Source organism: Manis javanica, chromosome 13 (genome assembly GCF_040802235.1).
Source record: "Manis javanica isolate MJ-LG chromosome 13, MJ_LKY, whole genome shotgun sequence".
Lineage (NCBI taxonomy): Eukaryota > Metazoa > Chordata > Mammalia > Pholidota > Manidae > Manis > Manis javanica.
The window spans coordinates 4,846,682-4,869,490 of NC_133168.1; the positions used below are offsets into that span (position 1 = coordinate 4,846,682).

The 22,809-nt window shown below is 39.6% G+C and overlaps 1 long non-coding RNA gene and 1 other non-coding gene across 2 annotated transcripts in view; one reads left to right on the forward strand and one right to left on the reverse strand.

Annotated features, from left to right (window-relative positions):
• LOC140845796 (uncharacterized) overlaps window positions 1-22,809 on the forward strand; it is a 537,563-nt gene that overhangs the window by 279,109 nt on the left and 235,645 nt on the right. The window lies entirely within an intron of this gene.
• On the reverse strand, window positions 8,991-9,121 carry LOC118971330 (small nucleolar RNA SNORA18). Its single transcript, XR_005059735.1, has one exon. It is a non-coding gene; the product is annotated as a small nucleolar RNA SNORA18 (small nucleolar RNA).

The following is a 22,809-nucleotide window of genomic DNA, read 5'->3' on the forward strand; positions in this document are numbered from 1 at the left end:
GGAGAAATGGCGCCCACGTAGTGCTGCGTAGCCAGTTTAAGGCGGTGTTGCAGTAAACTGATAATCTGAAAGGCAAAACTGGAAGGGTCACTGAAGAAGAGCTAACTAGTGATGCTGGGGACACTGTGCGGCAGAAATCACATAGTTTCTCTTTCATAGGTGTTATCATTTGATACTTGCAACATCTTCGGGAGAAAGGGTCAAGATCTTTAAGTGTATCAGACATCCCAGGACTATTGGGCTTTGATGAAACCCCAGAAGTTATGGATTCACATACCTGGGAAGCCCAGGATGCAGCCCTAGATCCTTCACACCTTGGCTCTGGTCTCAGGCACACGACGAGAGGTAGGGAAATTCCTCAGACCTCATACTGGGTTCTGCAATAGACGCTCACAGAATAGAGGCAATGTTTGTATGTTCAGTTGTGGCTGTTATGATTCCCTTATTGTGTTACACCACTTCCTACTGAGTCTTTTAGACCATAACACTCTCATTTCTTTCTTAATACCTCATATTAACTTGTGATTAAAATCTGTCATTTTTGCCTTCTTCTCTCTCTAGACCCCTCCTTCCTTCTGTTCCTACGGCTGATGCCTCAGAGGTATTTCCCTGTTTATTTCTCACCTGATTCAATGCAATTATTGGATTTCCTGCCTCCAGCTTTGTCTCCAATTTTAGACATTGCTGCCAAGGGAACATTTCTGTTTTCTACAGTGCAAACATTAGACCAATCTCAACTCCGCATCATGGCACCTTACGTCTTTTCTCGCGCAGTTTTCGTGCTTTCCACTTCACTGTTGCTGACTTCACCACACAGCCTGTTCTCTGTTCACCCCGATTCTGTTGCAATCAGCAGTCACCCCAACCCTTTCACTAGGCTGTCCCCCCTTCCTCAAAGCAGTCTGTCCTCTCTCTTTTCTAGCTAATGGTTATGTATCCTCCATTCTTAGCCCAGAGACATCTCCCCAAAACAGATTTTGCTGTTGCATTCATTACCTTTCCCGTGAGATAAACAGCTCTGTCGTAATAACAACTCAGTAGTTCATTTAGTCATTCATAAATTTGCTCATTTGTCTGACTATTTAATATTAGCTAAGAACTTTTCTAGGCACTAGAGATACAGCTGTGAATAAAATGATGTTCCTTTCTTATGAAGTTTAAATTGAACTGATGGTATTGGTGGAGGTTGCCTACTTTAAATGATCATTTTTTAGGAGAACTATGGTCTCCATGGAGGAGTAGGTTAGCTCCAGTGGATGTAAACATTAACAATCTGGGGCTTGGAAGAGAAATGTTACAAGTTATATTTATATTTTGATCTTGCCTTTTAAGTTCCTCATTTGTATATATTTTATAACTAATTTGCCATATTGTTAAAACACTTTGTGAAATAATTTAATGCTTAGGTAATGCATTACCATTTCCTAATGTGTGTTCTTAGCATCAGTTGAATTTGGACAAAGGTGGTTAAAAGTAACATTAAAGAGGTTTCTATTGTGGCAGAAGTTTTCATAACTTACGACTTTCCAGTAGCTAGATATAAAACTCCTTTTGACTCCACCATGGAACACTGGATTTTGAAGTGCATCTCAGGATTTTATGAGAATAAATATGCTCTTCGGAACTGCAGTTGTGTCCACAATTCACTTAGCCTTTTCCCTATTGGGTTCAATTGGTTTTTCTCAATTAAGTGCTTTGTTCTGCATTCTGGGAAGTACATTTTCTAGAATCATTGTTTAAGGAACGACATTTCCCAGAATGAACATGGTAGGCAAACATTTGGGTGAATACAATGGACTCTACTTTTCCTCCTGAGTTGTCTTAACTATATTTAATATGAGACACAAATTATGACACTTTCTAATGCAGTCTGAGAGGTAAGTAGATGAAATATTTAAGGTAACTATATTATAAATGGAGGAGATACGATTTCTGCACTTCACTCAAAAGTGGTGATACCAGTAGACTCTGATAAACTACGTATACATATATGAAATGGAACAGAACAACCACTGAAATAGCTACACACTCAGAAGCACTGTAGATAACACAAAATAAAATATTAAAATTTTAAGTAACCTATGGGAAGGAAGGAAAAAGAAAACAGAGTCAAACAACAAAGAGAGCATCAGAAAACTAAAAATGAAATGGTAGATGTAGGCTCTAACGTATCAGTGATTACAGTAGATGTGAATAGTCTAAATATATCAACTAAGAAACAGATATTGGCACAGCGAATTAAAAACCCTGACCAACTTTAAGCTATTTTCAAGAAATCCCCTTCAAATATAACAATGTAGGGAGATGGAAAGTAATAGGAAGGAATAAGTTCTATCATGCAAACATTAACCAAAATAAGAAGGATTGGCCATATTAATATCAGATGAAGTACACTTCTGAATAAAAAATAAAATTGTCACAGATGGAGTGACATTTTGCGATGATAAATTGATCAATCTACCAAGAAATCATAGCAATCCTAATATATAAACCAAGTAATAAAGCTGAATGATATGAGCTTTGCGAAAAGCGATCCAAGTGAAAAGACAGATAAATCCACAATTATAGTCAGAGGCTTCACTATACCTGTTTTAACAGTTAATAGAATAACTGGATAAAAATTCAGCAAACAGGTAGAAGAATTCAACAACAACATGAGCCAGTAGGGTCTAGTGAATTCTTACAGAACTCTCTAACCATCAGCAGCAGACTACACACTCTTGTCAATTGCTCAGGAAACATGTAGTGGGACAGACTATATTTTGGATCATTAACCAAACCTCAACAAATTTAAAATAATTGAAATCATGCAGGGTGTGTTCTCCATCCACAAGAGAATCAAACTAGAAGTCAATAACAGAAAGATAACAGGAAAATCTCCAAACATTTAGAAACTGGAAAATATTAAATCCATGGCCCAAAGAGAAAATCTTTTTTTATTGGAATATAGTTGATAGAAATATTATATTGGTTTCAGAAGTATAACATAGTGACTGGATAATTGTACATTACTAAATGCACATCACCATAAATGTAGTTATCCCCTATTACCAATCCAAGATAATATAGTATTATTAGTTATATTCTCTATGCTATACTTCCATTCCTATGACTAATGTGTTTTATAATTTGAAGTTTATACCCACTATCCCCTTTACATACTTCACCTCTCTCCCCCATCCCTTCCCTTCTAGTAACCAACAGTCTGTTGTCAATTGTTTGTTTTGTTTGTTAGATTTCACCTACAAGTGAAATCATATGGTATTTGTCTTTTTCTCTGACTTATTTCCCTTAGCATGATACCTTTCATCCTCATTGTCACAGATGCCAAGATTTCCTTCTTTTTATGGCTGAGTGATATTCCACTGTGTATGTGACCAATCATCTTTATCCTTCATCTATTGATGAGCATGTGGGTTGTTTCCATATCTGGGCTATTGTAAATAATGCTGCAATAAGTATAGGTGTTCATATGTCTCTTCAAATTAGTGATTTTGTTTTCTTTGGGTAAATCCCCAGAGATGGAATTGCTGAATCATATGGTATTTCTATTTTTAGTTTGATATAGTCCTGCTTGTTCACTTTTGCTATTGTTTCCCTTGCCTAAAGAAACATATTGAGAAAAAATTACTCATACAAGATTCTTGCCTATGTTTTCTTCTAAGGGTTTTTTTTTATTGTTTCATGTGTACAGTAAGTCTTTAATCTATTCAGGGTTTATTTTTGTGTATTGTGCAAGACAGTGATGTAGTTTCATTCTCTTTCATGTAATTGTCCATTTTTCCCAACACCATTTGTTGAAGAGACTGTGTTTTTCCTATTGTGTTTTCTTGCCTCTTTTGTTACATGTTAAGTGACCATATATACGTGGGTTTATTTCTGGGCTCTTTACTCTGTTCCATTGATCTATGTGTCTGTTCTTTTGCCAATGCTACTCTGTTTTGATTACTGTAGCATTGTTGTATAACTTGAAATTGGGGATTGTGATATCACCAGTTTTTTTGTTCTTCAAAGAGAAAATCTCAAGGATAATAAAAAGTACATTGAACTGAATGAAAATGAAAATACTACATATCAAAAATTTGAAACATACAATCTAACTCTGTTCTGAGAAGGAAATTTATGGCACTAAATGCATACATTGGAAAAAACAAGTTGTCTCAAATCAATAATCTATTCTTCATACTTAACAATCCTAGAAAAAGAAGGACAAAGAAGAGGAAAATAAACTGAAAGGACGCAGAAGGAAGGAAATAAAAAATAAGAGAGCAGAAATTGATAAAATCTTTATTAGAGCTGAAAAATAATAGTGAAAAGAATGTCAAGAAAACAAAGAGTTGGTCTTTTGAAAAGATCAATAAATTGATGAAGTCATGGCAAAATTGCCAAAGGAAAAAGAAAGAGGAATACCAACATCAGGAATAAAACAGGAGATGACTCTATAGATACCAGAAACAATAATAAGGTAATATTATGAACAACTTTACAGACATAAACAGATGAAACTAACTAGTTTCATGATAAAATACAAACTACCACAACTCAAGTGATATTTGGGCAGCCCTGTAAGTAAAAAGGAAATTGAATTTGCAATTTAAAAAGAAAACTACTAAAAAATATAAACCTTTAGCTCCAGATGGTTTCACCAGAAAATTGTAACAAATATTTAAGGAAGAATTAATACCAATTCTACACAATATATTCCAAAAAATAGGAGAATAGGGATACTACTCAACTCATTTTATGTAGGTAGTATTATCTTGATACCAAGCCAGATTTAGAGAGTTAAAAAAAAAGAAAGAAGAAAACTACTAACCAATATTCCTCATGTACACAGAGACAAAAATTCTTAAGACAATATCAGCAAATGTAATTAAGCAATCTATAAATAATTATATACCCCTGATAAATCAAGCAGGGTTTATTCTAGGGATATAATGCTGAATCATCTTGAAAATCAAACAATATAATCCACCATATTAACAGGTTAATTAGAAGAATCACATGATCATACCCTTGATTCAGGAAAAGCATTTGACAAAATTAAACACTCTTTCATGACTAAGAACTCTCAGGAAAACAGGAGTAGAGGAAATTTTTCTCAACTTAATAAAGGGCATCTATATAAAAGCTACAGCTAACATTATACTTACAGGTGAAAGATTGTCTGCTTTGACTGTTTCTCCCCTAAGATGAAGAACAAGACAAGGATTTTCACTCCTGCCAACTTTACTTACAACAGTGGTGAAAGTTCCAGCCAGTGCAATAAGAAAAGAAAAGGATATAAAAGTCATACAGATTGCAAAAGAAACAATAAAACTATTCTTACTTGCAGATGATATGATTGTCATAGAAAATCCCAAGGAATTTAAAAACAAAGTTATTCTGGAATTAATAAGTGAATTAGCAAAGTCAAAGAATATTGAATAAACATATAATTTGTATTTCTATATATTAGTGAAATAAGTGTATGCCATAATTAAAAATACAATATCATTTACAATTGCTCAAAGAAAATGAAATGGTCATGTGTAAATCTAACAAAATACATACAGATCTCAGATGCTGAAAACTACAAAACGCTGATATAAGAAATCAAAGAAGACCTAAAAAAAACTCTGCTTATGGACTGGCTGGAAGGCACAACATAGCAAAGAGGTGAATTCTTCCCAAATTGATACACAGGTGCAGTTCTCATGCAAACCCCATATTTTGTAGATATAGACAAGATTATTCTAACATTTATATGGAAAGACAAAGGGAGTAGAATGGCTAACATAGTTTTGAAAAAGAAGAATAAAGTGAGAGGGATCGAGTTACTTTACTTCAGACTCATAGATCTAATAATCAATACTGTGTGACTGGTTAGAGATAGATCAAGAGAACAGAAGAGAAAACTCAGAAATTGACCCCCAGAAAACCTACAACTTATGTTTGGTAAAGAAGCATAAATAATTCAATGAAAGAAAGATAGCCTTTTGGCACTGGAGCAACTGGATATCCAGAGACAAAATAGTGAACCTTGACCTAAGTCTCATGCCTTATACAAATATTTATAAGAATCATGGACTTAATGTACACATAAAGTTATGAAACTTTTAGAGTCAACATAGGAGAAAACTCTTCAGTATTTATGGACAAGCAAAGGGTTCTTAGATGTGACACTACAAGAACAATTTGTAAAAGAAAAAATTGATAAATTTGGTGTATCACAGTGAAAAATATTTTGCTTTGCAAAAGACCCTGGTAAGAGAATAAATAAAACTATTAGCTGCGTAATGGGAGAAAATGTTTCAAATCACATATCTGATAAAGAGCTAGTATCTAATATATCATTAAGTCTCAATGATCAACAGTAAAACACTAAAGACGATGAAAGACGTGAAGAAACGTGTGATGGTAGATGACATGTAGATGACAAATAAACACACAAAAAATTTTCATCATCATTAGCCATTAGAGAAATGGAAACTAAAATGATGAATATCACTACATACCTATCAGAATTGGGTATGTAAATTAGGATGCATAATCAACTGGTCACTTATGCTCTTTGTTTTTTTCGCTTTTTTAATTTTCTTTTTTTCATATTGAATAATTTCTATTGAGTTCTTCATGTTTACTACTCTTTATTGTTCAGTCTTCAATCTAGTTTTTGGCCCCATCCATTGCATTTTTCAGAAATTTCAGAAATTGTATTCTCCAGTTCTAGAATTTTCATTTCGTTCTTTTGGAAACTTCTTTTTCGAGACTATCTATTCATTCCTTATGCAAAATTTATGCATTTGAACACAATAGTTTTAGAGTCTTTGCTGCTAATTCGAACATCTGGGTAATCTTGAATTGCTATTTCTGCTTATACTTACTGTTTTTATTCTCTGATAAGGGATCACATTTTCTTGCTTCTATGCAGAGCTACTCATTGAAGATCATGCTAGATATTTGGGCTTATTTGTAGGAAGTCAGAATTATGTTGTCTTCCTTTAAGGAGTATCCAGTTTTCTTATGGCTGGGAGTGAAAACACTGTTGAAAGCATTCCATGTCCTCAGATTTTAGTTCTTCTTTGTTAGAATGAGTTATTTGTTTTTTTTCCTCAATCCTGTGATACTTCAGTTTCTGTGTAAATGATTCTTATTCCTGAGTAGTGGTTTTTTGGGGGGACTTGAGGAATTCATGATGTCTCAGCAAGATCTCTTCAATACGGCTGAACCAGGCATACCATAACTCCAGAGTTGTGTAGCCTCTGGTGTATTCATTCAGCTCTCGGCCCCCGACAGCTCCTAGGCTTTGCAGAGCCCCATCCTGAGCATGCATAGCCCTGCCCTACAAAGGATCTCTGAAGAATTCCACACAGGATTCTGGGAGACACCTTTCCTTATCACCGACCCTTCTGGCAATGTACCTTGCAAATTACAGCTTCTTTACAATCTACAAACTCTCATTTTCCCAGAAGCTGCTGCATTCTGCCTTTGTTCTACCTTCATGATCTTCCCCAGGCAGAAAATTGAGGCAAATATGATGCCTAATACTTAGGCCAATTGTCCAATGTCTCAAAAAAGTAATTTCCTATATTTTGCCAAGTTTAAACTATTTATAATAGGAGAGCATATCTGAAACGGATTACTCTGTCATAGTTAGGAATGGAAGTTGCATAGAAAGCTTTACATTAATTTTCTTCCTTTAATTTTTTTTTCTGGCTTGATTTTATATGTTTAAATTTTTAAGTCATATGCAGTATTTTTGTGAAATAAATACTAAACATTTCTTCCTTAATTTATTGGAATGAAAAGTATCAATATCCTTATGGCTTAACTCACTGTGTACTTAATTTTTTATATATTATAATATATTTTGAGGCTATATAAAAATAGATTTTTATAAGGTTGATAGTATATATAATATGCTGTATTACCTTGTTTCCTTTTGTTCTGATGGCTAATGGTTTTAATTTTGCAGCTTTATAAGAGAGTTAGTATCTGTTAAGCTGAAGTACCATTATTATTCATATCGAAAAATCTCTTCATTATGTTTATGATTTATTTGTTCTCTCAGATGAACTTTAGAAGTATTTTGAAATGTTAAAGAAAGATCCCATCCAGCTATTTAAAGAACATTGTTTAATCTTTAAATTGGTATGGAAATATTGTTCTTATTGTATTATTTCATGACAGAATCAATTTGAGGGAAGAGAAAAACAATTCTGGGATTACTTCCAAATAGTTTTCCTCTAGTCTATAGAAAGGGTCCTCTTAAATAAAGTTATTTCTGTAGACAGTTAAAGGTGTGTCTATTGTTTTCTTTGAGGGGACAGGAATTCCCCAGGAAAATCAAACAAGTAAGATGATTTATCTAACCTATTTATTTCTAAAATGTCTGAACATGGAGATAATACATTTTAAATCATGTTATTTTTTGCTTTGTCTCAAAGACTTTTCTTAGCATTAGAATAAAATGAATCTCCTCTGATTATAATATGGAACAATTTTATGAGGCAATGATGAGGTAATTCCTCAAATATATATTGTCAGAGAGTTTGAGGTTTTTTTTTCCTACAAAAACTGGAAAGGGTTGTTTTTATTATGTAACAGGCAAATAAGTCAGTAAATTTTTTAAGAACTTAGTATGTGTGGTTCCTTCCACTGCCAATTGCCTTTGTTTCTCCAAAGTGAGGCATGATCTTCAATAAAAACAGTCCTTTTAAAATCAACTTTTGTTCAATCCAGTTATTATTAGTCAGCCTAATTTTCTTTTAGCTCAGCTTCTTTGCTCTCCATGAAGATGGGCATCCTTCAAAAACTTCCCATACATTTAGGGTCAAGGAGATGGATCTCCCTAGTTCTCAATTTGAGACACCCTCTAACCCTGAGTTAAGTTTAAATCATTTTCATACCTAAGTTGTCATACCATAAGAACAGTATAGATCATTGGGATAGGCAAATACTTAAGATTAAAAAACAATTCTGTATTGGTTCTTTCACAGGTGTAACAGACCTGTCTTGTAGTTCTTTCCCACAGAGCTAACACACAGTTCTGTGAGTAAAGGAAACCACATACATACTCTATGAAGCGTTTCCAATGATGTAGGTCTACAGAAAAAGGCCCATTGGGATAGACCTCAAGTTTTTGAGTTTAATAAACATATAAAGAGTTACATATTTAAAATAACTCTTATTTAAAGTAAACTCTCACAAAATATTCATAGTAAAGGAAACTAATTGATGCCATGGAAATGTTTGTGCACTGAGAACAAAGCTTTTCCAGTTACTTAAAATTTCTGTGGTGAAAAGTCAACTTGGAGATAATCATCTCCATATAAATATGGATCATTGAAGACTTACATGAGTTTATAGTGTTGAAATTCTAATAAAACCTTTAGCTTGAATTCAAATATTTTTCAGAATCAGGGTTGATAGGATATTTATTTCCCTTTCCGTGGTTTGAATATTTAATGTATTTACTACAGAACTGCTAAATGCACATGTCCTTTAGTTCAATTCAATCCAAAGAGAACATGCTTTCTTTTTCTGTATGTTTGTTATGCACTCTGGCTCATAATGACCATACTGAGATTGAAAATATTCATCATCCTTTTTACTTATCAGCAAGAAATTAAAAACTCTGCTGCCTTTTGCACTGGGTTAAAACTCAGTCTAGAAAATACTTAAAATGTCAAGACTTCAGAGAAGTTAATCCGACTAAATAAGACAGGAAAGTCAGCTCTCTGGATTACTTTGTCATTTCCATACTTGACGTCTGTATATATTTTTCTTATTTTATTCATTTTTGGGGGGACATGTAAGGGGAGGACCCTTAAAGTGCCCGGCTCTGATGATCGGGAGGCACTGTGCTTCTGGGCCACATAGAACGGCTCCTTCACAAGACCCATTCCTTCAAGAGTGAGGGAGTAGCCATTCTAGTACATACAGACAGCACAGAGGGAGACAGGAAAATTAGGCAACAGGGGTCTCTGTTCCAAAGAACAAGCCACAGCACCCCCAGAAAAAGACCTTAGTGAAGTTTAGATGAGCACCCTACCCAATAGAGTTCCCTGTGCTGGTCATAAAGGCGCTTACTGAAGAATGGATGGACACAGCAAGAACTTCCAACAGAGAGAGAGAGAGAATACAGGAAAGGACCAAACAGAAGTTAAATCTGAGCTGAAACATACACCGGAGGAGTTCAACTACAGATTGGATGCAATAAAAGCATGAATCAGTGAACTGGATGACGAAGCCACATCCAGACACAGCAGCAAGATGAAAAAATAATTCAAAGAAGTGAGGATACCTTAAGGGACTTCAGAGACAACATCAAACAGAATGACATTTGCATAATAGGGGTCCCAGCAGGAGAAGACTGAACAAAAAGGTCAGCAAGGTCATTCAAAGGAATAATGGCTGAAAACGTCCCAAACCGGGGAAAAGGGACAGACATCCGGGTCCAGAAAGCCCAGAGAGTTCCAAATAAGATGAACCCAAAGAGAAACACAGCCCGGTCTCGGAGCCAGGTTCTTCTGCCAGCTCACGCTTCACCCTGTATTGCCTCAGAGGCTTGCCCATGGGAGGGGAATGTGCTGTCATTGTATTGGCTTGTGATTTTCTTGACAGAGTAGCTTTGCCTTGTACTCAGCGACCTGAGACAGGGCAAAGGAGAGGCAGAGACCCGTGGCGAGCATTGATACCCTTGAGCAGCTGCACGGGGGGCTTTCGGCCATCGCTCAGTCAGAAGGAGTCTGTCCTGCTGGTCCAGCAGTGGTTTTGGAAACCCATCCTTCGTTTTTCCAAATCAGACCTAACTAGGTCTTGAGTAAAACAAAAATAATGATTCTTTAGCAAACGGTTGCTTTGTCCATGAACACCTTGTGAGCTTCAAAGACTCACTTCTGTGGGAACTAAATGGCTTGAGCAGACTGCTGCCAATTTGCAGAAAGTTTGAAGATTCTTGGAGAGCCTTTGATGGCAGCAACTACTTTTTCATTACTTTGAAAGGTTGTTTTATGACTAGCCCATGGTTTGAAGAAAAAAATAAAATGAAACAAAAGCTACTTGGACAAAAGTTCATTTTTTCTTGTGAATTTCTGGGTGATAGAACCAGACATTAAAAATGTTTTGGTGTGTATGTGCCATATATATATATACATATATATATATATATATATATATAGAGAGAGAGAGAGAGAGAGAGAGAGAAAGACGACAGACCGACAGACAGAAACAGAGACTGACCCAGAGAGAGAGGGTTGGCAAGGACCTCTGCATGCCTGCTGTGTGACCCGTCCTCCTCGCCTGCTAGCTGGGAGCTCACTGGGCCAAGGGCTCTGTTGTTTGCTTGCAGGATTTTATTTAAGACCTGCTCACTTCCATATCCCCAGTGTCTGGCACGGTGCTATACACGACATTTGGTAAATATTTGTTGATTGTTGGATCTGTGAAAGATTCAAAATGAAGCCATTAGTTAATATGAAGGTGTTAAACTAGTATTGTACATATTTCCGATATTCTATAGTTTTCAAGCCCTGTTCCTACTTAATTATACCATAAACAATTATTGAACACCTGCTACATGATGGAAGTTATACAGAACTCCGAGGACATAGCCAAACTATTCGCAATCCCTACATATGATGAAGTCAACTTATTGCCTAGTATGGGCCAATATTATCTGGTGAACCTTGAGACTTACTAAGTCTTATGATTTACTTGAAGCTTCCTCTATTACACAGATTTGGAGGGTTGGCACTGCTGTGTTTGGAATGCTGATAAATGCTGGTTTTTAATAGCTCTGAACTGACAATGTGGTGATGACATGTCCCAAACATGACTTTGTTCTTTTAAGCAGCATCCTTCTGATTTTGCATTTAACCAACTAAGACAAGCAACCAGAATTTGGCTTTACTTTTGTAGAACACAGTCTTAAGAAAAAGAGGATGATAATGAGAACCGTTGTTTATTATCCTCTAAGACTCTGCCTCGTTGTTCTGGCCACTTGACATACTATTTCTAAGTCCTTCAAACACCCTGCAAGGCTGGACTTAGCATCCCAGTTTTACGTATGAGGAAAAGCAATCTCAGAAAGGAGAGCTGACTAGGTCACACCGCACAGTTAGTAAGTGGGGCACAGAGGACCCAAGCCACGTCTGACTTCCAAAGCTGTGCCTTCCATCAGGTAGTATTGCCCTTCTTCATGATCCAGCTGCACATTATCAAAGAATATCTTACGTTCTTGAAATTCCTTTTCATTTCATTCACTTACCAGAGGTCCCAAGATGATTCATTCAAGTCCTAACCCTATTTATTAGAAAAGTGGTCGTTAGGCCAGAGAATCAACAGGAAAATTAGATTATGTCAGAGAAGGTTCTAATTTAAATTCTAAACAGCTGAAAGTGCAGAAAACAAATTAATCTTTAAAAATGTGGGGAGAAAACACATATTCCAAGCAGAGAATAGATGAGTACCTTTGTTCTTTCTGGTCCAGCTTTTTTAACTCAGATATTTTGTAGATAATTTATCTCCAACTTCTAAAACTATGGCCTTTATTCTTTTATCATAATCCTGTTTTTCATTCATAGGAAAGTGATATTTTTATGGGCCAGTGAAACTTGTATCACATTGAGTGACATTTAGATACTGTCGTTATTTGCATGTGAGGAACATTAATGTCTTCAAGGAGGGGATCCCCACCTTCTCTCCACTGCTGGTCCCATGAATGAATATCTCCAGATACACTGTTGCCTGAAAGAGCACAGCCTTCAAAGTGCTTGAAATCTTCAACATAAAAACACTTTTATTAATGTTCAATGTAATAATGTGTATGTTGAGCCATCTTTGTGTCATATGCTGTGACAGATAATTACCAAATATATGCTTTTATGTTTTGTCAATGTTTATTAGAAATGAATTGTATTTGCATCCTAGGATTTAAAAAGATTAAAGGACTGAATGTGATGGTAAGTGATTGAAACATTTGTGGTTGTAAACAAAAGAAAAACACACTAAAACATGTTTAGGCAAGTGGAATTGTCACTTTTACACTGAACTGAAATTGTTAAAATGCATTAAGTAACTCCAATTGGGTCTCTCTAAATTATTGATTTTTAAAAATGGCTTAGTTTTGTTTTCAGTCTTGTCTCAGGGAATCTTTTTATTTCCCTTCATTTTTTTATTTAGTAGAGCCCCACGACTCTCTTCTTTCTTCCTTTACTTACCCTTCTCCTTTTTTCCCTCCACCCCGTCTTGAAGCTGCATTTCTTCGTTCATCTGCAACAGTACGTCCATCACTATTGGCTAAACAGGCCCAAATATAAACAACATTGAGAATGCTTTCTTTTTTTTTCTTTCTTTTTTTTGTTGTTTGGTCTTTTTTAGTCTGGCCTTCGGCAAAGATCCATGATGACAGGAAACTGCTCTTTGAAAAATGTTGGTTTAGTCACTGGTTGGTAAATGGAAGTGGATTTGACCTCATGGACTTGTCTCAAATTTCCATGATATAACTGAGGTGGTAAGATTAAACAAAAGGTGGGGAGAAAGAAACGAGAAGGATGCAGTTTGGGTAGTGAAAAATCCCAAAGGAAACTCAAATTCAGCCTGAACGGCATTTCCTTATTAGTATTCAGCTTTTAGATAAAAAACAGCAGGATGTTTGAAGAAAAGAGTGAAAGCAGATGATGGAATCGGTACTAAAGCAAGAGTCAGAAACAGTGGGATAGGCGAGTGTCCTCTGTGTTGGGAGCAGGTGACGCTAATGTATCTGTTTCTGACAGATACATCGGGTTGCACAAATTATAGGCTTTTGCCAAGAGAATTTTGAAACAAGATTAAGATTTTAATATGAATTTCTTCTGGTGACAATTATCAGTTTGGAGAAACTATATTATACCTTGCAGAAAGGGGCACCCATCTCAGGTCACTGAATGCTCCGTCTTTCAGTTGTGCATGAACCACCCTGTGTAGCAAAATGCATGCCTGACTTAAATGACTAAAATGGAGGCAGGGATTTTTTTTTTTTTAAAGAAAGCGGAGGTGTGCACGAACTCTTAAGATTGGAATTCTGCATATATATATCGTGGGAAAAAAATAGCTAGCCGGCAGAAATAAACACAAACAACACATCCTATTTACATCTGTGTCCTTTAAAACATAATTACTTTATCTTCAGTTATTCTTAAAGCAGAATTTTCACATCGTGAGGTCCTCTCACCCCCAAAACAGATGTCAGCCCCTTCTCTCAGTTTTAGCAATTATGTAGAATTCTTTGATGTTTAAAATTTTAATTTCTTTGCTGTGATTATTTTATGTCTTTGAAGTTTACTTTGAGACATTTTATATATTATTTCCTAATAGTTTAACAGGGGTATCTGTACCTCACAAGGAGACTAATGAAAAGTTTGAATGGGAAAAGGGAGAGGGCAGAAAATGGGGAGAAGCCTTAGCTGGTTTTTCTTATCATTGGAGGTACAAAGAAAAATGGTTTGAATGAAAAAGAAAATAAGGAAATAAATACCAGGCATGCTTAGAAATGGTGCTGACTGAATGTCACCGTGTGTGTGTGTGTGTGTGTGTGTGTGTGTGTGTGTGTGTGTGTGTGAGGGAGAGAGACAGAAAGATTATGAGGATATTGTTGGTTTTAGACACACCTGGTTTTAAGAAGCCTAGGATTTCAGTATCCCTGGTCTGACACTTTGTTCTTTAGATTGCCTTTTTGTTTAGTTGTTTTTTTTTCTTTTTAGTTTGTTTCTTATGAGCCCTTCATTGTTTATTAGTGTGTTCTGCACATGCAGAGGAAGCAGATATATTATTTTTTTAAATTTTAAAACACTGAGTTTAAGGTGGACTTTGGAGCGTGAGCTTTGGGTCTCGTGGGTGAAGCTCAGCTCTGCTTCCCGCTCTGCCGCTGGGCCCGCGGGGAGTCAGCTTGCGTTTGTCCTACTCGGGGTAAAGGGCTTTCAAGGGAAAACCCACTTCTCAGTGGACAGTCAGGGCCTTAGAGTTTGCTCTGATAGTAACACTCAGGGCCCAGGGGTGAGGGTAACGGGGTGTCAGGCAGTTACATGCCTTCCCTTACCACTTCTTGGCAAGTAAACCATCGAAAACATGAAACACGCTATGTTGGCACAGATGTCACACAGCACCACGTGCAGGGGGAGGGGACATCATTGCACCTGTGGGCAGAACCCAGCTGGGTCCAGGCCCCGGAAGAACGGAGCAGAGATGCATGACCCAGATGTGGTGCAGTCCTTACACGGGCAAGAGCAGGCCACCGAGGCAGCCAGGTTCCAGGCCCAGCAGACCAAGCAGGGAAGGCGCAGCCATCCGTGCATCTGTGAGAGAAGCTGCTGGTATCTTTGCAAGTTGCACCAAGCACTGTCACCCTGGCGCTGCTCGGAATCAGAGCGCTCAGGGTCAGCAGGACACACGGGACAGCATCAGCTGAGACAGGCAGCTCCTCAGAGGTTCCTCCCGACTGTTTACTGAGCACCCGGTGGGGCTGGGATGCTGGGGGAGCCATCTGTCAGAAATGCCGAGCATCAGATGGCTGCACAGACCTTGAACATATTCTAAAGAGACAAGAGGCAGGGGAAGAGGGAAAGTCAGATGTCCCGTGATGGTCGAGAGGCCTTATCTGTAAGCATATGGGACCTTTCCTTGGGGCTGCCAGGAATAGTTGGGGTGGGAGTGGAGTGTGGTGGTGGTGAGGGTGCTACACGTCCACCGTAATGGATGAGCCCCAGAGCCATATAATATTTTGCTTTTTTCCAGTGTAACTTGATTTTACCCCTGCGTACCTCATTTTTGCCCCTTTTTCCTCCACCCCCTAGAAGAGCAGCCAGACCCAGGGTATGTATCATGTGCAGCATCGACGACCGGGCACTACTCCTATGAGTGGGAGGAGCCCCCACATTTTCCCCAATAGCCAGCTAGACGGACTCTTGGAAATATCTGAAAACAGGTTACTCTGCAGTTTTAGTCAAATTTAAGTATGCAGTAAAGCATAAAAGAAAATCTCATTTGTTATTTTTTCATGTAACGAATGGCCTAATACTCAATATTAGATCCCCAGAGACCTTCATTTTCAGGCGACGTGTGTGAATTTGATCCATATGAAGGATAAAGGCAGCTCTTTATAGTTTCCTTCAGAATTTCTAGTTTTGCTAAACCCAGGAATATTATTGAAATAGTCTCCTTTAATTCCAAGAAGTTCTGTCACAAAACTATGAGAGAGAACATTGTAACTTTGCCATAAAGACAGGGCAAGAATGAACTAATTACCCTCCCTGGTTCCAGGAAACTGTTTCTTACGGCAGGGGAAGAACAACTATCAGATAGACAGTTGGACTGTTTGCTTTTCTGGCTCAAGAACAAGCACTAATGTCTCACAGGAGGCCCAGCAACATTCACAAGCCCTCCGCGGTCTGATTTATTTTTATGACTTACTGACATATGTTATGGGCGGTGGAATGGGATGTCTTCTTTTCTCCCTGTGGCTTGTTAAGTATTTAAATGAGCAGGAAGAACCAGGCATCTCCTTCCTCCAGGAGCCCTGAGGGTCGTGGCTTTTTCATCTTCCTTCTTATTGACATAGACAAGACTGGAAATATTTGCAAATGGGGCTTTCTTCCTAATTTAGCAAGGTCCAAGAAACTGCTAACTTCTTTCCAAGTATTATCTCCAAATGCTCTCTATACAGATTCATTTTCTCACTGCAGACTTCCCAGGGCCACGGGCCATGCAAGAAATTTGGAGATCTCCCCTTCTACCTACTGTCATTTGCCTCTCTTATTTATCCAAGTTATAAGATGCTGACTTTCCAGTTCTGGATCTTAAGAATTAGGAAGAAAAGTAAAACCACTTGGAAAAAAAAAAATGTCTCCAACTAAGTTAGTGTCAATTATAGGGAGTCCCTGATGCAAATATGACATCAGCATCAATTTTGTCACTTAAGAATTTTAAGATCAGAAGCAATTACACTCAATAGCACCTTGTTTTTACGCGCCTACCTCTCATAGCCTCGGCTAGTAAGTCGGCCTGCCCCATAATTTACCCTGACATCTAATTTCAGCGGATCTGCAAGCGATCTAACAGAAGATGGAGATACTAAGAGGAGTCCAACTTTATCACTGCAGACATGAAGATTCATTATTTTTGCCAGTTTCAAAAGGGAACCTTATAAATGTCTCTGCTTTCCCCCCTCTGTTTTGCATAGCTCATTACTTGAATTAATTTAATGTTTTTGGCAAATGATTTCTGCTTAGAACTAGATGATTAAACACTTTAGCAGGTTACACATAAAAAAATAAATCTCAGTATGGCAACTACTTCAGTCACAGATTTTTCCATCTCAGAACATTTGCTTCAGAAAGAGAGAGCAAACACTAAGGCCTTTTTTTTTTAAAAAAAGTTCAGATATACCAAGAAAGTGCTGTTCACTGGTGCACACTACTTGGAATGTCTACGCAGCTTGTTTCCTTTCTCCTCCTTTTAGAATGGTGTCCGTCCAAAGAAAGGGGCCACCCTGGGTCAGACTTGCTTGTGACCCCTCCGTCCCAGGTTGTCATTGTCAGCGGACTCTGATACGTTTAACTAGAAACCTTCCTGGAGAATTTTAGAAATTGATCCTAGGGAGAAATGTCAGTCCACCAGCAAAGTGACAAGGAAACTGGCACCTTCATGTGACTGAGTGGGTGGAAAAGCAGCCTGGCCTGGGTCAAGGTTTCTCAACCTGGGCGATGTCACCTCTTGGGGTCAGAAAATTCTCAGTCCTGTGCACCGCAGGGTGTTTAAAAGCTTCTTTGGCACCTGCCCGCTAGGTGGCAGTAGCGTTCCTCAGTTCTGACCTCCAGGAACACCCGCACAAGCCAAGTGCGTCCGGGGAGCACCTTTACCTCACCCCGCCGCTGACATACAGGCAAGTAGGGGAAAACCACAGCGACAGGAGCAGAAACGGGAGGTGGCAGGCGCCTCTTACGGACGTTGCCTTAAAGATTCTGCAAGTATTGGTTGTGTTGCGGCCTCAGATGTGCTCCTGTCTTTCCACAGTTACATGAAGCAGCTGGCATCCTTTTTGCTGTTGTTTGTTTTGTTTAGTTTTCCATTCTTCCTCCTTAAATATTTGAGTTGAGTTCCTGTCATTGGCAAACAAAGTACTCCGGGCTGATGTGCTCATAGGCTGTAGTAGATGAGGCTTCATGGAAAAGGCTATTTTCAGTAGGTATACATGTGCCAACAAGCGAGACGTTCTTATCCATCAGCCCTTCCTCAATTTAGAAACGAGTTTTTAATAAATAAGTTAATTTAGGAAGTAGGTGCGGTGGGTGGTATGGAATGGGGAGTGATTGTTTGGTGGGTACAGAGTTTTAGTTCTGCAGGATAAGAAGAATTCTGCGGATGATGGTGGTGATAGTATCACAGCAATGAATACACTTCATGCCACAGAATTGTGCACCTACAAATGGTTAAAATGGTATGTATTTAATGTCTACGTATTTTACACATGTCGTTTGTATTTTACCACATGCACACACACAAAAAAGAAGGAAAAGTAGTGTGGGGAAAAGAAAAAGAGAGCAGAGGAAGATTGGGTTGGACCAGGTGCCTTCTTGATGCTCTTCCAGGTCGGCAGGCAGGTCATCTCGGAGCACAGGCACCCCCACCCTCACCCACACCCCCTTTACACACAGCATTTGCTTCTACCTGTGACGTTCCTCTTCCTTCAGCGGCTGCTTTTGAAAAGTATGGAGGCACAGATGAAAACCCTCTGAATCACTCTCTCTCAGTTTCTTTGTGTTTTAAAGCTGCTTCCGGTCACCTTCAAAGACCTCTAGACCTGGTCCTCACTATCCTATATGGGGGGATTGCAAAGCTGTCTTGGTCACCGGAGGCCTTCACCCTTTCAGCATCCTACATCTTAGGCTTCACTCTGGGTAGAGTTTTGTTTTTGATTTTGTTTTTCTCTTCCAAAATGGTTCATCTTAATCCCAGGAATTGATGAGTTAGAACCATAGGGCTGTGCTCTTGAAACACTGAAAATGGGCAAACGTTCATCTGAGGTCTGTAATATAGAACGTGGGCCGATTCTGACCCTGAGGAAAAATGTGTGTCTATAGGCACAGATGAGTAAAAATGTCCCTATGCTAGAGGGGCAGTGGGACCAAGAAAACGAGGGAATCTTATAAGAATAACGTGCTTGAAGTGAGGGACGCGCTTATTCATTCTGAGTTCTTTCTGTGGCATGTTGCTTTGTTAATGTAACTTGCAATGGAATTTATAATCTCAGCTGTTGCATTTTTTTATAGTTAAAACGTAATACACACAGAGATTCCTTGCTTTGAGTGGCTGATGAGAAACTATTTGCATTTACTAGAAGTTTAAAAAAGCCTCTAAATGAAGCATTTGGTGGGGAAAGGAAAGATAGATTTATAAAGCTATACAAAGTCCCTAAACTCCTTAATGATGTAGACAGTTAGCCAATTTTCTCAACAGGGGCCATATTTTTGCCCTTAAATTTCTAGATGGAGTTGGTGATCAGGCATTAAGGTCATAAACAAATTTCTGCGAGTGACAGTGAACAAAACCCAAAAGTCTCATAAAAGCAGAAAAGGAAGACAAAACAGGTAAAACAGAAAGGCCCATCAGATTGTCTAATCAGGTTCATCTTCCTTATTACACAACCGTCCTAGAAATAAAGGAAAGACATTGGGATAACTGAAATGTTTTCCATCTATTCAGTTTTGAGGTATAGTTATTAAATATTCTGTATTTTTCTTATCAGTCACATTATATCCAAAACATGAACATAGTTAAAATGATTGAGGTTGTTATAAATATCTGCTGAACTGAGAATTCTCTAGTGTAGTATTTCTAGGAAATGTTAGGGGGCACGGAGCGCTCTGTCATCTCACTGAACAGATGGGCACATCTAAGGCAGTGTGGTCAACTTCTCCGTGCCACCCCCTCGCTTGCATGCCCACTGCTGGGCCTCATATGTGTAAGGGACGTGGTGTGGTATTTTGGTGAGATAGTTTATTGGGGGGTTTGGAGAGTCAGTTTGGTCTTTGTCTTGATTGTGAAAATCCTTCATATGTGTTTTCAAGGGGACATTTATATATTATGAGGAAAAGAAGATAGACTTCTGTCTGTGTAAGTTATGTACAGGCCTACATAAAAGCTTGGAGAGATTGGAACAGTTTAAACTTTTGTTGGACCAGGCACCTTTGAGAATCTAGAAAAATCATAAAACTTCTTGCCTTGCCAATGGGTTTCAGCCCTGGGGAACTTTGCTATGGATTCAACGTGACCAAAGAAAATGACAGCAAAACATTCTTGGGGTGAAAGGGTTATACCCAACTTTACTTCCAGGTGGCAGGTCAGTCACTAGAATCCCGTTCAGTCAGAGTGAGTGTGCAGGCAGCAAGCTGGTCTGTGCCTCTGGGCCCCTCTGTCCACACAGCCATCCTCTGGGCCTCAGTCCTCGGCGCTGCCACCACTCCAGCCTCTGCTCTGCTGTCCTGCAGCCTTGCAGCCCTGCCACTGTGTCGTGCCCAGAGCACTGGGTGGAGCTCTTTATATAGAGTCCACAGCCATGTATTGCCCACAGGTGTGCAGTGAGCTAGTCAACCAGGGTCAGGTGGGAATCCTGGCCACAGGGACTCTCATTTTATCCACATCTGCCTACCACATTGCCAAACTACCCTGACTGGTTTTGTGCATGGTTGTATCTCCAGCATCTAAAAATAGTGCCTGGGACACAACAAACAACAAATAAATACTGGATAAATGCATCTAGTCCAAGCGTTCTTAAAATGAAGATACGAACTCCTCAAAATGATACATAAAGGACATGTAGTGCCTTTTTATTTCTGAAAAGTGGGCCATACTTGTCATCAAATTCTTGAAATGGCTGTACCTCCTGGTTCACCTGGGATAATCCTCACCTAAGCCTCTCCACTCAGGATATTCACTGGGCCCCACTTGCCTTCTCAAAATGTTCCCGTGTATATGATAATGTGGATAAAATGAGAGTTCCTGTGGCCAGGATTCCCACCTGGCCCTGGTTAACTAGCTCACTACACACCTGTGGGCAATACATGGCTGTTGACTCTATAAAAAGAGCTCCACCCAGTTCTCAGGGCACGACACGGTGGCAGGGCTGCAAGACTGCAGGAGAGCAGAGCAGAGGCTGGAGTGGTGGCAGCGCCGAGGACAGAGGGCCAGAGGACAGCTGTGCAGGACGACTGTGCAGAGAGGCTTGGAGGACAACTGGGAGGGCAGAGGGGCCCAGAGGCAGAGACCAGCTTGCTGCCTAAAGACTTGCTTTGAGTGGATGGGATTCTGGTGACTGACCTGCCACCGTGGGAATTAAGTTGGGTATAACCCTTTCACCCCAAGGACGTTTCCCTGTCATTTCTTTGGTTTCACTGAATCCACAGTGAACTTGCTCAGGGCTGAAACACACTGGTAGGACAGCTGCCAACCTGGGTGACCTTGGCAGCCGCTGCCCCCTGGAGCCTCCTGCTGAGCGGCCAGCCTGCCGGCACCTGGTTCCAGCCTCGCCAGGAGACCCGGAGCCCAGAAACCCACTGCACTTGCGATCTACAGAACCGTGAGTGAGACTGTGAATTTACATTGTTTTAAGAAGCTGCTCAATGTGTGGTGATGTACTACGAGAGCAATAGAAAACTAGACAATGAAAGAAACAAGCTGAGTATTTGCCAGGAGGTCATGCATGCTACAGAGTAAAAATAAAAGGAAGATAGTAAATGGGAGGATGGATAGCATTTTACCTAGGAATTCAGGGGAAGGTCTCATAGAGACCGTGGATTCTGGAAAAAGGCCTGAAGACCGAGAGGGAGTGCGCCAGAAGGAGGGGGGAGGATGAGGCATTCCATGTACTGGGAACAGTAGAAGCAAAGGCCCTGAGGCAGGAGCAGGTGTGCCTGTGTGAGGAGTAGCAGAGAGGCAATACTCCTGGGGGAAGGAGATGGAGGAGAGAGAATGGGGGCTGGTGCCCCCACTGGAGGCACAAACGTTGGTATGCATTTGAGTGTCGGCATCCTGAGAGGCTTTTGAGCCTGGGAGAAAGCGCCATCATCTGACTCCGGTGTCAGCTGGGTCCTCCTGGCTTGTGTGTTGAGCCCAGACCGCAGGTTGGCAAGGGCAGAACCAGGGGCATAGGCCAGAAGGCTGTTGCCTGAATCCACACCAGATGTGCTGTTGGTTTGGAGTTAGTTCTAGGTCATCGGGGTGGTAAGAAATGGTGTGATTTATTTTGCAAGGAGAGCTGATAGGATTGCTGGCTGTCTGGGGATGCTGTGTGTAAGGGAAGAGCATCTTTCGCAACTTGTTGTAAAACAAAGTCACAAGTGTTGAATGTGGTGATCAAGAAAAGGGGAAATTGCCCAATGGTTTGGAAGTTTCAAAGTGATTTTATGATGCATTTGCGGTGGACTGATCTGGTGGAATTAACGGTGTGGGGGGAGGAGCGGGAGGGAAAGATGGTTCTGGGCTGCCCTCGTTGTGAGTGGGTTCCCGCAGCGATGGCCAAGAGTGCTGGTGTGTCCCGGCTCTCCTTGGGCTCTGCGTGCTCCCTCAGGAGCAGTGGGCGCGGTAGACCCCACGCACCCGGTGCTGCCCTGTGCAAAGTCTCTGGAGAGTTCCCGCAGACAGACAGGTGGTCCATTCAAATGCCTTAAAAACTGCGCATGGAGTGAGAAAACATGTGTAGATGTGACCAAAACCCACAAAACACAAGTTAAGTTTTAAGAAGTCTGGAAACTTAGTAAGAGCTGTAACAGAGGAAACGTCAGATCACGTGGT